This window comes from Myotis nattereri, assembly GCF_964212035.1.
Source record: "Myotis nattereri genome assembly, chromosome: 6".
NCBI classification, from domain to species: domain Eukaryota; kingdom Metazoa; phylum Chordata; class Mammalia; order Chiroptera; family Vespertilionidae; genus Myotis; species Myotis nattereri.
This window is the reverse complement of record NC_138081.1, coordinates 25,556,804-25,570,818: the sequence shown is the minus strand read 5'-3', so window position 1 is coordinate 25,570,818 and position 14,015 is coordinate 25,556,804. Positions and strand designations below refer to the sequence as shown.

Below are 14,015 nucleotides of genomic sequence, written 5' to 3'. Positions count from 1 at the left end.
ATGTAAATCAATTCTGCAGTGAGAGACCACCTCATGCCTGTTAGAATGGCCAATCCAAAAGAGAAGAGATAAATGTTGACAAGGATGTAGAGGAAAGGAAACCCTTGTGCCCTGCTGCTGGGATTAAACTGGAACAGCCACTAAGGAAAACAGTGTGGAGGTTCCTCAAAACCACAGATCCAGGAAGCTCAGAAAACAACAAGTAGGATGAATATAAAATATCAACACATATGCTTATTCTATTCAAATTGCAGGTAAACAAGGAAAAAGAGAAAATCTTGAGAGAAGCCAGAGGAAAATAAACATAGAGAAACATAGATAAGAATGACATTGTGTTTGTCATCATAAACCATGCAAGCAACAGAAGTTTGGAGTGAAATATTTAAAAGTGTAAAAGCAAAATCCCACAAATTTCAAATTCTGTATTCAACAAAATTAGTCTTTACAAGTGTCACAGAAACAAATGCTTTCTCCATCAAACACTAAGTTACTCAATTGTTAATGCATTTGCCCTACTAGAAATGTTAAAAGATACTCTTCATAGAGAAGGAAAATTTTACTAGTATGTGTGTAAAATATATATTAAGATTAGGTATAAAATCTGACAGGGAATTTAAAGTAACTGAATAATATGTTAAGGGCTTTAATGACACCTATACAAGAAAGGAAGAGTATCACAGATATAATAAATGAAGGAAAAATAAAATATTTAATTCATTTAATAGATAAGTGTTTATTTAAAATATTACAAAGTATAGAGTAAGTTTTATCCTGTGGATAAGTGAATGAATGATATCAATGTTATAAGAGATGGGAGGAAGAAATTAGAAATACTGTTATAAGGTATCAACACTATACATGAAATAGTAAATAGTATTTGAAGGTGAACTTCGACTAGTTAAAATTGTGTATTGGAAATTCTAACCAAATCACTAATATTTTTTAAAGAGGTAATTGATATGCTAAGTGAAGAAATACAATAAAATCATATAAAATTCTCATTTAAAACTGGAGAAGGCTGAAAAATAGGGGAAATACAGTGATAGAATACATACATTCACAAACATGATGGATATTAATTCACTTATCCAACCATGATCATCTTAAGTATAAATATCTGATCTGAAGACAGATTGTCAGAGTGGATAAAAAGCAAGACCTAACAATTTTTGCCTACAAAAAATCCACCCAGGTGTGTTAAAAATAAAGGAAGATATATATATATATATTCCTGCTAACACCAATCATATGAAAGCTGGAGTGCCTATATTCATTTCAGACAATAGGGACTTCATGACAGGGACAGTTATCAGGGATAAGTAAGTACATTGCATAATGGTAAAAGGATAATTGCCCAAGAATAAATAACAATTGTGAATGTATATGCATCCAAGCAGCATCATTCATGCGGCAAAATTCATGAGGCAAAACTGATAGAACTGAAACAAGAAACAGACAAACTCACTATTATAATTGGAGACTTCAAATACTTTTTCCAGTAATTGATAGCTTGTGGAGACAGGCAGACAGAAAGTAAGTATATAGTTGATCTGTAGAGCACTATCAATTTGTTTTAATTGACATTTGTGGAATACTTCATCCCATGACAGAATACACATAGTGAAAAATGTTAATAATAGGAGAAGTTGGATATTGTAATAGGGTATGTTTAATATGGTAACTCTCTGTACTACACATTTTTTCCAGCAAATCTAAAACTTCCTTAATATAAAAAGCTTACTTAAACAAAAACAGATACATTGTGAGAATAAATAAATAAGCCACAATATAGGGGAAAATATTTGCCTTTTACATCTCTGACAAAGTAATAGTACACTGAATGCATATAGAACTCTTACAAATCTATGAAAAAATAAAGATTAGTAATCCAATAGTATGGAAAAGTGCCTCAAAGAGACAGTTCACAAAAGAAGGTATATTAATGATCATTGATCTATGAAAAAGTACTCAACTTCATGAGTCATCAGAGATCTGTAATTTAAAGCCACAAGATACCACTACACAGCCTCAAGAATCACTAAAATTATGCAGTCTAATAAGTATTGTTAAGACTGGAACAAATGGCACTCGCACAGTGCTGCTAGGTGTTTAAATTGGTACCATCGCTTTATAACACATGCATACTTTAGAACACAGCAATTCCATTTCTAAATTTATACTGAAATGTCTACACATACTCACCAAAGGATATTTTCAAGAATGTTTACACTAATATTATTTGTAATAGCCCCAAATGTACATTAGTAGAATTCATACATAGATTTTTTTTCTACATTTATCATTTATGAGAATTAACAGGACATTGCTGTACGCAACATGGTTGAATTATTTTTAAAACCATGTTGAACGAGAGAAACCAGACCTGATAAAGTACATATAGGATTACATTTATACAACATTCAAAAACATGCAAAACCAATCTATAGTGACAGATGTTAAGCTAGGACTTGGATAATGAGGGAAGGGTGTCCTATACTGGTAATATTCTATTTTCTGATGTGGGTAGTGTTTTTTGTTTGTTTGTTTTTAATTTATTAAGTTATTACATATGTGTCCTTATCCCCACATTACCCCCCAAACCCCCCTCTCATGCGTGGGTAGTGTTTTTATATTGTGAACACTCTTTGACCCGTACACCTATGATTTGTACTCTTCTCTACATATATGTTATTCCTAAAGAGTTTCCTTTTAAAAAAATGAAAAAAAGAAACCAGTAGGAAAAGGTCAAAGGACCTTGTTAGGTATTACACACAAAAAGGAATACTGTGCTGAGTTAGCACGGCCAAGGGTGAACCTGAGTTGGGGTAGGGAAGGATTTAGAAAAGACAAACAAGAGAAGAAAGCTGGGTCTGGGTGGGACGCTGCCCTCTCTGATGGAGAGAGACAGTGCCACAGCCTGTAAGCCGTCTCTTTATTTTATAACCAGATTCCACGAGGCAAAGTAAGGGCGTGGTTACAGCGTTCTCGTGGGTTTCGAATCTACTCAGTTATGTGCACCTGAACTCTATCACGCCCACATCACTCAGGCACATGGGGGTAGGTGTTCGGACCATAGGTTCAAGCTTACAACTATAGCTGTTGGCTATAATTGTACTGGGAGGGCTTTGCCCTCCAAGCTGGGACTTGCACGTGACCATGAGAGGACTGTGCCCTCTCATTAGTCCAAGGCTTGAACCTGTCCAAACACTAGCCGCTCTCCACAGAATACAAATGCCACATAAACATAGTTAGCCTTGTTATTAATCAGAAAAATGCAAAATAAGCAATTTCAATTTATACCTTGTATACTGGCAAAAAATTTTAAAGTCAGTATCCACTGTTGATAATGATGGAGATTTACAGAAAATCTCATATACTGCTGATGAGAATGTGGTGACATACCCACTTTTGAACAATGTTGACTCTGTAGTAATTTTGAGCATTTGCAAATTCCATGACCCAGCAATCAATTCCTTGGTATAAACTTAGAAAACCTCTTGTACCTGGACAGCAGGAGACATGCGAAAGCGTTTGTAGCAACTTTGTTCATAATAAAAGCTGAATTCATTTCAACTTCCATCTCAAACTAGTGGAGTAAAGTATGACATATTCACACAGTGAAATAGTCCATGATAAGGAATATCTAGAGCTGTGTGTAAACACATGATAGAGCTCAAAAACCTAATAATGGGTGGAGAAAAGCAAATTATTGAAGAATATATAAAGTAATATTTTCCTTACATAAAGTTCAAAAGAAGACAAAATTAGTAATCAGATTATACTGTAAGACTATGAAGAGAAAAGAATGGTTTGCAGGATTTTCTGCAGGGGTTGGGGAAGCCTGTGTTCAAGGAGAACTTAGAGGGGATTCACCGATATTGGTGATGCGCTTAAACTGTGTGGAAAGTAGATGTTTATTATTTTTTATATCTTTATTGTTGAAAGTATTACGTGGGTCCTCCTTCCCCCCTCCATAAACCTCTATTTTAAACTGTATGATTACTTAAAATTATGCTGTTTTACATTTTAAAAAATACAAATTAAAAGTTCAAGAAAAAAAGAATGAAATATGTCAGTATAACCACATTTGGAATTTTGGCCATGATCCTAAAACAAAGCTATTAATTAAAATAAAAATAAAAAACATTATGGTGTTAGCTCCTGTTATTTTAGAAAGTGTCCATCTGATATCTTTGAGTCCATGGTCATTTGAGTACACAGCGGAGAGACCTATGGGGTAAATCACCAGGACTTGTTTACACAACAAAAAATGTGGCTGGTGAAATATTCTCCACTGATGTTTCTGAAACCAGAGACCGGAAACTTACAGTGGAAATGAGACCCTTTACTGTTCTTGTGCCAACACAAACAACAATTAAAGAGCTATGTGAGAAAAGTTGTAAGAAATATTGCTGGGTTTCAGTGGTTCAACCAAGTCAGCAGAAATCTGTAATTGTGGCATATTAGACCCCAAAACTTTATGGTCTTCAGCAGGGAATGGCTTTTAGACATTAAACTGATCCCTGATAAAACAAGCAGGGGTCATGAGAAGGCTACTCTGCCAATTTCATTTCACTGTGGGACCCACTGACATCTGGCTCAGCTGCGGAAGCTGGAAAACTTCTTTAAAATTCTCCTGACAGTAAAAATGGACATGTGGAAAACATTCTAATCTGTTAATCTTTGGTGCTCCTGAAAAAGGGACATTTGGCTTTATACTTCATGATGATAAATATGAAACCTTCCAGATCGAGTTGAACATAACTTAATGGCATTTGAATAAAGAATAATTTTCATTTCCCAGATGATGAATACGCACCTGCATCAACCACATGACACTGAAGCCCCCCGGATTCTTTGTTCAGACTCAGGTTTTGTAATTTGTCCCCTTCACACTGGTTCTGTTTGGCCAGTACAAATTAGCAAATAGTAGCAAGTAATTTCTTCTCCTCTTCCTCTCCCTCCCCTCCTCTTTCTCTTCCCTTCAGTCTGCCCCTCTCCTTCTGCTAACTGGGAGGGAGTGCTTGCTCAAGTACTCCTTCTTATCCTCCCTCCCCTTGCATTCACTATTTCAGATAACCTAGAAAATGAAACAAGAATACAACTATTTTCGCTTATATTATTTTCATGATACCAATAAGTGCATACATATCTGGTTCCAAGGTCAGGGGATTGTAGAAGCTGCCTCTGCCTTGTGGTACCCACAAGGTGTATGGAACAGCAGTAAAATAGAGCCACGATTGGTTGCTCACTCCACCTTGCTTGGTGACTCAGTCTGCCTATTGCTCCTCCTTCATGTAGCTTGTATCCTTGCTTCAAGCTGCTGTTTGAGGGTGGGGTTTTTCCTTGGTGTTTTAAATAGCCTTTTGTCTTTTTTCCCCCACTACATTCTTCTTTTTAGCCTTAATATTTTTATTCCAATTTTCAATACTGTTCTAAAAGTCCTGGATTGAAAGACATGAAACTAATTAGAAAATAAAGGAAATAGGCACAATTAATCTAGGCCTATGAAATTCCCATTTAGATCCATGCTATTCAAGAGGTTTGCTTTCCCTACCCTCAAACATCCTGTGTGGCCCCTAGTCTAAACAAATATCTAGATATATAAATAAATACGTAAATTATTTGATTAAAAGACTTTGCCGTGTGCTGGTTCAAGATGACAATGTAGGAGGATCCTGGGCGCATCTCCTCCCAAGGTCACACCAGATCTGCAGCTACAAGCACACCTCTGAAAAACACTAAAACTGGTCTTAGCAACTCTTCTGCTTCGGGGGAACTAGAGAGGCCCACGTGGAAACAAGTAGGCGAGGCTGAGACAGTCTCACCGTAAACCCCATCCTTGGCTCAGCAACTCAAAATCGGAAAGGAACTCAGAACCCGGAGTTTCTCCCTGAGGAGCAAAGGGTTTGAACCCCACACGAGGCATCCCAACTTTTAAGATCTGTACCTGAGAGATAAATACTCAAAACACCTTTGAAAACCACAGGGCTCAAGTTCACAAGACCTTCAAAGCTATAACAATTGGAGAAACAGCCCTTAAAGGGCTTGCATACTTGGACCCCCCCCACCCAAGGGCTCAGCCCGGAAGCAACTGATTTGAGAGGTGCCCAGAATTTGTGTGAATGACGCTCATTTGCTCATGTTGCAGTGTCAGCCTGAGGGACGGGCATCTAATTTCTCACATATCTAGGGGCCTGCTGGCTGGTGGCCGCCACCTTCATGCTTTCCCTAGGCCTCACTTGAGCCAGTGGACACCCTTTTTTTCCTTTGTTTCCCTTTTCTCCTGTGGGTGCTGTCTGTATGCTCCCCTTCTGCCTGTTCCAGCTGGCAGGTGTCTTTCTTTCTTTCTTTCTTTCTCAGGGTGGGTGCCATCTTCAGCTCTCCCTCTGCCATGCTCTAGGGCACCAGTATGTCCCAGAGGGGAGTCCTTACATGTCTGGTGCCCTGTGTTTTGTGGCTGCCACCAAGGAGACAGCACCCCTGAATCACCTTGTTCTGGAGGACAGGGGGCTTGCAATCCCAGTTCCTGTGGGGCTGTTACAATCAGAGAGACAGTTATTGGCAGACTACCACTCACAGGACATCACAGATAGCAGATTGAAACACACCCTCCGTCTAAGAAAAACATCTTAGTTGTCTAGGAGCTTCAGTCTGGCGTGTGGTTTCCCCACAAGCATGGGCCTATGGAGGCACTCTGAGGGAGCGGAGGCTGGTGGACTCAGTCTTTGCACAGCCCCTCTCCCTTGCCCCAGCCCTCCAGTATGTCCCAGAAAGGAGCTTATACCCCAGTCTGACACCCAATTTTTGTGGCTGCCACCTGGAGACATTTCTACATGACCTGGCTTTGGTGACTAGCTTTGGATTTTATGCCTGTAGATTCCACAGGACTTTAACCAAAAGAGAAAGAGTTTTTAAATGACAAGCCCCCCTCCCCACTCCCCACCCCCAAGGTACAGTAAGAGACAACAGACCCAGGAGCTCAGCCTTTCTGTGAAGATGGCCTATTATCTTATCGCAACTGCAGTATAGGTGCAGGATTCTAATTAAACACACATCTAAGGGTGACAGCAATCCTTTCAGGGACCTGCAAGGGCAGCTGCTATCTTTGCACAATCCCAGGCTGCGCTCCGGAGGTCTGTCATCTCCCAGAGGAGAGTTTGAGCAAGCATCCCGTCCCCCCGTTTTTGCGGCTGCTGACCAGGGGATGCCTGTTGATTTCTGGGCTCTAGTGGCCAAGGAAGTTTGTGTTCTTGGGTCCCATGGGATTATAACAATCAGAGAGACAGTGCTTGGTGGGCTGCCCCTCCTATGGCACTAACAGAGCAGCCTGAAACATAGCCACAGTCTTTCTATGAAAAAAAACCTATTTGCTTGTCCTGAAGCTTAGGCCTAAAGGGTAGATCTCACGTTCAGCAACATCTAGAGGCCTATGAACTGATCTCAGGGAACTGGTCCAGGGATGCCGTCCTGCGCTTCACTGCAGCTCACTGGCACCTCCCAGAAAACCATACACTCACAGAGCCTTGGCTTTGTTCCTGCAGCCAGGGGACACCTCCAGACCACCTGACTGTGGTGGCCAGTGAGGCTGTTGCTTTCAGTCCCAGAGGACTGTATATATTTGGATACTTTTCAAAATTGCTGCCTGAGAGTCTGGCTTTTAATCAGCCTGAATCTAGGTACTGAGATACTCCATTAGGACTTTGATTGGAGAACACCTTCAGCTCCTAGTAGCCATTACCAGTAAAATAGGCTGCTTGGACAATTGCAAAGGTTTGACAGATAAAACTGAATTATGAGAAAATAGAAAATCTGAGATAATATATATAATTACTTAACCCATGGACCAGCGATTCTTAACCTGTGGGTTGCGACCCCTTTGGCAGTCGAACGATCCTTTCACAGGGGTCGCCTAAGACCATCCTGCATATCAGATATCTACATTATGATTCATAACAGTAGCAACATTACAGTTATGAAGTAGCAACGAAAATAATTTTATGGTTGGGTCACAACATGAGGAACTGTATTTAAAGGGCCAGAAGGTTGAGAACCACTGCTATAGACACAGACAACAGTGGGGCGATGGCCAACAGGAATGGGGGTAGAGGCTGGATATAGGTGGACAAAGTGGTGGTGTGGGGCGGAATGGAGGTTCTGTGATAATGTCAACTATAGAAATAAAGTTTTTTTTTAATCTGAATACACTGATCATCACTAAGGAAAATGAATCAGTAGTCAAAACCCTCCCAACAGGTAATTGTTCAGGACTAGACAACGTCATTGGTGAAACATTCAAAGATACTTGAATATCTATCCTTCTCAAACTCTTCCAAAAAATTGAAAGGAAGAAAATCTTTCCAAATTAAATTTATGAGGCCAACATTACCCTGATATCAAAACCAGAGAAGTACTCCACAAACAAAGAAAATCACAGGCCAATATTCCTGAGCAACATAGATGCAGAAATCCTCAACAAAGTATTAGTAAACTGATTTCAGCAACACATTAAAAATTATACACCATGATTAAGTGGGATTTATTCCTGTAATACAAGGATTATTCAACATTCACAAATCAGTTTTGTTATAACATATTAACAAAATGAAAGATAAAATCATATGATCATCTCAATAGATTCCAAAATACATTGGATATTGGTTTTCAAAAATTTTTTGGATCTGTCTGCTAGGGCAAAGACAACAAAAGCAAAAAAAAAAAACAACAATAAAAATAAAACAAGTGGCATTACATAAACTAAATAGCTTCTGCACAGCAAAAGGATACGATCTGTAAAATAAAATGACAACCTACCCTAGGGAAGAAAATACTTGCAAATCATATACCTGACAAAGGTTACTAGCCTATATATATATATATATATATATATATATATATATATATATATAGAGAGAGAGAGAGAGAGAGAGAGAGAGAGAACTTATATAACCCAATAGGAAACACACACACACACACACACACACACACACACACACTAAAAACCAACTGATTTAAAAATGGGAAGAGAATCTGAATAAACATTTTTCCAAAGACAACATACAAATGGCCAACAGGTACATGAAAAGGTGTTTAATATCACTAATTATCATGGAAATGCAAATCAAAACAACAATGAAATATCACATCACACCTGTTAGAATGGCCCTTATAAAAAAGACAAGAAATAAGAAGTGTTGGTGAGGATGTGGAGAAAAGGGAACCCTCATGCACTATTAATGGGAACATAAATTACTGCAGCCGCCATTGAAAATGGTAATGGCAACCCCCCACGCCCCCCAAAAAAATAAAGAACTACTATGCTACTATTTGATCCAGTTATTTTACTTCCGAATATTTAAGGAAAACACAAGCACTAATTTGAAAGGATATCTGCACCCCATCTTCATTGTTGCATTAATCACAATAGCCAAGATATGAAAAAAATCCTCAGGGTCTATCAACAGAGGAATGGATAAAGAAGATATATAGTATATATGTGTATGTATATATTTATGTATGTGTATGTCTAGTATGTACATGTAAGTATAAATGTGTGGAGGCAATGTGTGCCATATAATATATACATCTATATCTATCTATATATAATATGTAATATACATTATATAGGTATATATAATCTATAATATATATTATAGATAGATAGATAGATATCCCCCCCCCCACACACACACACACAGTGGAACATTTCAGGCATGAGAAAGAAGACAGTTCTGTCTTTCTGAGACAATTTGGATGACTCTTGAGGGTATTATGCTGAGATAAAACAGACAAGGAAAACAAATACTACATAATAACACTTTTATGTGGATCCAAAAAACAGAACTCAGAGAAACAGTAGAGTAATGTTTATCAGGGACTTGGGTGGTGGGGGAAATAGGGAGCTATTGGTCAAAGGGTATATGTGTCTAGTGATAAGATTAAGTTCTGGAATTGATCACCACAGCATGGTGATTACAGTTAATAATACTGTATTAAGTACATGAAAGTTGCTAATTGAATAAATATTAAATCTTCTTACTTCAAAAAAGAAATGGTAATTATAGGACGTTGTTATTAGCTAATGCTATGGTAGCAATCATTTTACAGTATATAAACATTTCAAACCATATGTTGAGTACTTTAAACTTATACAATATTACATGGCAATTGTATTTAAAACTGGAAAAAGTAAACAAATAAGATAGGAAAACCTGCCTTATCAAGTTCTTACCAAAAAGACATTATGACATTATTATGATAAACAGCCTCCAGGACTGATTCTATCTGGAATGCTAGGCAGGTTCACAGTGCCTGGCAGGATGATCTACACTTAACTCTAAAACTGTTGGAAGTAGGAGAGGATGGCCTAGGGCCCAGTGATGGCGAACCTATGACACGCGTGTCAGAGGTGACACGCAAACTCATTTTTTTGGTTGATTTTTTTCTTTGTTAAATGGCATTTAAATATATAAAATAAATATAAAAAATGTAAGTCTTTGTTTTACTATGGTTGCAAATATCAAAAAATTTCTATATGTGACACGGCACCAGAGTTAAGTTAGGGTTTTCAAAATGCTGACACGCCGAGCTCAAAAGGTTCGCCATCACTGGCCTAGGCTCTGAGTGACCTAGATCTCACTCCACTAGAAATTTGGTTTTACCTGTGGACATCCACACAGACGAAACTTTGTTTTCATGTTAATCCTGACTGGGTTTTTAATCTGAATGAATTTCAGTCACAATCAGAACTGAATTGTTTGTGTTTGGAGAAGTTGGTTTTAGTTTATAATTATTTAAAATATTCTTTACGTGGTTATCCATGTAGGTACCTGGAGGACTGGCAGTAGAAATGTTTTCTTAAAGCCCAAAAAGTAATTACATCACTAAAAGCCACATTTATCAGGGTAATGGCAGCAGAATAGGCTTTATACACCTTTTACTTTGTCCTTTCTGGATTTCTACTTGAACCTAAAAGTCTAATTTTTTATAATAATCTTGTGAGATTTTTTTTAACCAGTAAATCATCCTATGGAAATCTAATGAGATAGATTTAGTTTTGTGTTCAGTTGATAGCATACATGAGCAAATTAAGAGAATTTCTCTTGGAATTTAATGTTAATATTGTTCACAGTCTCTAGAAATGTGTGTCTTGAATATATATATATATATATATATATCTCCTTAACCAAGGATATATTTTCCTTGATTTTTACAGACAGTGAAAGGGAGGGGAGAGACATAGAGAGAAACATCAATGTGAGAGAGACACATCAATTGATTGCCTCCCACACGCACCCCTACCAGGGCAGGATTCAGCCTGCAACTGAGGTACATGCCCTTGACCGGAATCGAAGCCAGCATCCTTCAATCCACAGGCCAAAGGTCTATCCAATGAGCCAAACTGGCTAGGGAAAATAAAAAAAATGATTCTAGGAAATTGTACAAAAACCACACTACCAATTTTACATGTAATATTTAAAGTATGTACAAAAGCAAGGAATGCAGCAAGCTAAAACCAAAATACAGTAAGACATTTTAGTCTAAAGCCTTGTGTGTTTCCTGATTTGCACCTGTTTTGTGTCCTCATATTTTTTAAATGATCCTGTGCATAGAGAGTATTGCCCTGAAGGTGAAACGCAAGACATTCAAAAGAGCTTGTAAATATTTTATCCTGAAGGTATATCCCATGTGTTCTCCCAGGAAAGCAGAAGTAAGAAATGAACAGCTCAATCAGACACAGAACAAAGACAGGGCCTCGCTCTCATTCAGTGGTGACTCCATCTGGAGAGGGGCCTAGGGGTTTCTACATTCAGGGGGAAAACGTAAATACTGTGTTGGAGACCTTTTAAAAATCTGCAGTTGCACCAGTGTTTCTGACCAACATTTTTATGTTTCTGTTAGATTTTTTAAACACTTGCATCAGAATGTATTTTATTGTCTTACAGGAGGGCTTTGCAAATTTGTATATAATAGCATAACTTCTCTGAAATTTTCTCTTCATTAGAGAGCTCTAAATGGAGGAAACAAAGGCATAAAAGTAATGAATTTTAACTCCCCTTTTACTTTGCTTTAAAACAGCTACACAATTTTTCACATTGCAAGGGCCACTTTTCCCACGTCTTAGTATAATCTATTTATGAATTCTGACCACATACATTGCTTCATGGGGAAGAGATTCTTTGTATCTTCTATGCACGATTTTCCTTCTGAAACTGTGTTTTTAAATGTGAAAGAGCCAGTGTCGTGTCTATATATTCTGCAGTGGGCTACTCCTGAGAAGCCTGGTGGCTGAAATGCACCTCGGCAATAGGAGATCTAGGAAACTGATGCCTCTGAGGCACCCCTGCCTGCCTGCTCAGTTTGATCGTGGGTGGTTTCAAAATAGTCCTCAGAACATTTAGCAGCAGCTGATCCAAGCACAGGTCAAAAAGACTGACATTTTTAATGATCATTTTTGGACTCTAGATCAAATTAAAGAATTCATAGGAGCCTTTTGGCATAATACTGTGGACTATGTTGTGAAACTTAAATCTCTCAGCAAGTTAAAATCATATAATGTTTATTTCAGATATAGAGGTTGAAGGCGGACATGTGCAGGAGAGCTCTGGAAGTCACGGGGAGAGGGAAGAAATCTGTGCTGTGGTATAATTGATAAAAGGAGCAAATCAACGAGATTTAAGAGCTGAGCATTAATGGTCAGCATAGGAAGAGAGGAAATGATCCTGTATGCGGTTACAACAGATAAAGGTGAGAGTTATGAGGAAGGCAGGGTCCAAGAGGGCAGATTGCAGCATTTGATACCAGAAGTAACCCATGTTTTAGAAAAGTAAGCAAAGAGAACCAAAGCAGTCTTTCTTTTCACATTTTTTAAATTATAAGGTATTTTCATATAATCTTCCTATTTTCATATAATCTTCCTTATTTGTCCACTCTAATTTTGACGGAAGTTTCTGTAAGGATGCACCAAAGGCTCCGTTACTGTATGTATATAGGGTGTCCCCCCAAAATCTGTACACACACTTTGAATAACTATAAAGGCAGTGTTTATTAAAATAGCTCAATTTTGAAAGTGGAATGTATTAGCTGTTAAAGTGTGTGTACATTTTTGGGGGGACATGCTGTATCTGGCATATCTGATGGGATCAAAAGAGTATCTTGATTTGCTACATTTGTCATCCATAGAGATCATAATGAATCATACAAACCTTCTGCCATGTTGGTAAACAGCCAGCCTGAATCATATTTTTATTTCCTTTTTCCACTAATTAACTTCCCTCTCTAAAGTTAGAAACATTATTTCATTATTAATATGCTTTAGGTTTTGGTATAGCTAAGCATTTGGAGGACCGAGAGTGGCCAAATTGTATTGAATATCTTGAGTACGTCTTCAGTGTAAGTCCAAACATTCCAATTAAGTGTACCTACATTTAAAGTATATGTCATTACTTTGTGGATATGTTGTTCTAATTATATGGTGCTATTTTTTTTAAGTTATGATAAAATTATGATTACCTTCTCTTATTTGAAGTATGGATGTAATTTTAAATGAAATACCAAAACAAGTCAGTTTTTAATACGTGGACTTAATAGTCAAAGTAACATGAAGGAAAAAAAATTAGTTAAGTTCTTACTATGTGCCATGTACTAGTATTCTATCCAACCCTTATTAGATTTCAGAATTAGCAAATCTTGACTTCTGGTCAAGATGGCAGAGTAGGAACACAGGATGGCTGTATTCACCTCCTCCCATGGCCACATCAAAATTACAACTAAATTATAGAACTCTCACTGAGAACCACCTGAAGACTAGCTGAACAAAAGTTCTGTAACCAAGGATATAAAGAAGACACAACAAAGTTGGTAAAAGGGGCAGAGGCATTGAACAGGCAGGCCCCAAACCCATGGTTTGGCAACTAAGAATCAGAAGAGCTATCTCAGCTGCAGAGGTTCCCCCTGAGGAGTGATGGGTCCCCCCAACACCTGGCTCCACACCCAATCTCCCCTCTGGGAGAAAA

The 14,015-nt window shown here is 37.9% G+C and overlaps 1 protein-coding gene across 1 annotated transcript in view; it reads left to right on the top strand.

Moving 5' to 3' along the window:
* HMGCLL1 (3-hydroxy-3-methylglutaryl-CoA lyase like 1) overlaps positions 1 to 14,015 on the top strand; it is a 168,490-nt gene that overhangs the window by 124,774 nt on the left and 29,701 nt on the right. The window lies entirely within an intron of this gene.